The sequence below is a fragment of the Grammomys surdaster genome, unplaced genomic scaffold (assembly GCF_004785775.1).
Source record: "Grammomys surdaster isolate TR1022 unplaced genomic scaffold, NIH_TR_1.0 99, whole genome shotgun sequence".
Classification (NCBI taxonomy): Eukaryota; Metazoa; Chordata; class Mammalia; order Rodentia; family Muridae; genus Grammomys; species Grammomys surdaster.
This window is the reverse complement of record NW_021604578.1, coordinates 10,246,448-10,249,221: the sequence shown is the minus strand read 5'-3', so window position 1 is coordinate 10,249,221 and position 2,774 is coordinate 10,246,448.

The following is a 2,774-nucleotide window of genomic DNA, read 5'->3' as shown; positions in this document are numbered from 1 at the left end:
GCTCTTAGCCAGCCAACTTAGGACTTGGCTTCATCCATTACATATATATATATATATATATATATATATATATATATATATATATATATATATATATTTGTGTCTCTTTTTTCTTTCTTTTAAAATTAGTATATATTGCAAAATTTGGGAGGCTCATCATCACATTTCCAAATATATATACACTTTGTTCATAGTCTTCTTCCTCTTTCTCCAATTCTGATTTCTACAGCCCTAGGAGTTCCCTTTCAGTTTCTAGCCTTTCTATTTCCCACTGGCTTCGGCAGAGAAGACAAAAGCATACTGCCTGCTTGATGAGGTTGTTTTCTTTCAGTTCATGCTCTGGAGCCTACTCCCATTTTTTAAAATTTAAAATTTCCTTCATCATTTTTTATTTTTTTCTTCTTTATTTTATTTATATTAATTTTAATTTTTTTGTCTTTGCTTTAGTGTAGACCTCCATTATTTTGGCAGGGTGGGTAGAGCAACTGGTCTGCAACCTGATCAGGACTAGGCCTGCATCAGTGGAGATGCAGTTGGAGTGGAAGGTTCCTTGTAATTTATAAATTAAAACTGCCTCTGTGAAATTTGTTTAGGGATTAAAGCTCACAGACTGATTCTGAATTATATAATAAATGCACACAGGCATATCCTAAATATTGTACTAACAATAAATGAATAAAATCTTGGAGTACCCAGTTTTCTTTCTCTATGAATGAGGAAGCTGAGCTAGGTGACTCCTAAGGTCCCTTTCCACACTCCACTCTATGTTCAACAATAGCTATCAGATTACACCAATGAAAGAGCACAAAACAGAATATTCCAGTAGCAAACATCATTGCTCAAAACAAATTGACAAAAACCATCATCCTTTTTTTGAATGACCAATTCTTTGGGAAGCTAACCCTTGCCTGTCTTTTATAATGATATGTTTACTGCTTTTATGTTGCTTTGGAAACGGGGAAACATCTAATTGAGTTGACAAGGTCAGCATGCCAGAGCCTTGTAGAGAGACTGGATGGAATTTGTGACTGTGTATATTCCCTTAGACATGCTTTTTGTCATGTTTATTGTGCTTTAATCATTAGCTAAAAACAATAAGCCTGCTGTGTGCTACTTTATTAATGCTCTGTCATTTGTGTGGTTTTCTAAGGTAATTTGAAAACAAGAGAAAATATAATTATTTGAGGATGCTTTGGGAAGAGGTGGAAGTATTTCTACAATTAAATAGTAATGCAATAACACAGCACTCTCAAAATAGTGTTCCCCACTAGTGTAGGTTTTACAGAGGATGTGTAGGGCTGAGAGAGGCTTTATTTTCCCTTAGTTTTAAAGGAACCTGTAAATCAGCAGTTGTGATTTTATTGATCAAGAAAGGCAATTTACCATTAAGTGTTAAATCTTCTGCTTATTACTTCATCTCCTCTTGTCCCCAGACAACCCTTATACTCAAGTGTTTTGTAGAGTCTCTGTTGTATGACTTGCCCAGGCAGAAATCCAGACTTTGTGGTGGCATTCCTCAGACACTCCATTTAACTTGACCAAATTCATTCCCTTTAGTTTTCTGGTTTTGAGCGTGGAAGGATGATTTTCTAAATGATAAGACATGATAAAAATGAACATGTGTCTTAAATGTACAACCTAGATCACTTTAGTTTTAAGATGATATTTAAAAATAGTCTTCTTTTACTGTCTCTCCCTAGTCCAGTTATCTCAATCTGGAGGTAACTGTGGCTCTGACTTCTACTACCAGAGCTTGATTTTGCCTCTTCTTTCACCTTATGGAAATGGAATTGTGCACTGTATATAGCTTATTGGATTGAACCATATGTTACTAGTTTTATGAGGGTTTCTCTATTCTTGCATGTGTGGTATATGAGATATAGTATATGTTATATGATATATATTTAATGTTATATTATATGAGATATAGTATATGTTATATGATATATATATAACAACATATATAATAATGTTATATTATATATGAGATATAGTATATGTTATATGATATATATTTAATGTTATGTTATATATAATGTATTATATATAACATAATATAATACACAATTACACTATATAATATATTATAAATATTTAAGACTATGGTTAGAATATTCCATTAAATGGATATATCATTCTGTTTACCATGTGTATTTGATCAATTTTCATTTTTCTGTTACTATGAATTGCTGTAGTTCTCAAGACTCACATTTACTCATAATGTTTTTAGTTGCTGTAGCTAGAGCTGTTGTTGGCTCATATTTCAGTTTCAATAATTGCTGGCAAAGGGTTTCTAAGTGGTAGTGTTAACTTTCATTCCCACAAGCCATGAATGAGAGGTCTGGTGTTTCAACATTTGTTCAGATATATGATATTTTAGTTGATCTGATGAGTGTATGCTAGCATCTCATGACAGTTTTTATTTTTGTTTCTCTGAAGAACCGTGAGGCTAAATATGAAGACTTATTTTATGAAGTATGATTCAAAATGATTTGCTATTTATTGCCTTTGTACATTCTGATATATATGGGGAAAATATATCAAATTTATAAATATATTCTAATTATATATTGTTTGGGTTTCCTTTATTTATGCTTTCTCTTTTTCTTTTGTGATAATGAGCATTAAGATAAAAGTACACACAAGCCAGGCAAGCATGCTTCCAGTGATTCTAGTCTCACCCTGCCCATAGCCCCCAATGACTGATTTCCTTCCTTCCTTTTTCCTTCCTTCCTTCCTTCCTTCCTTCCTTCCTTCCTTCCTTCCTTCCTTCC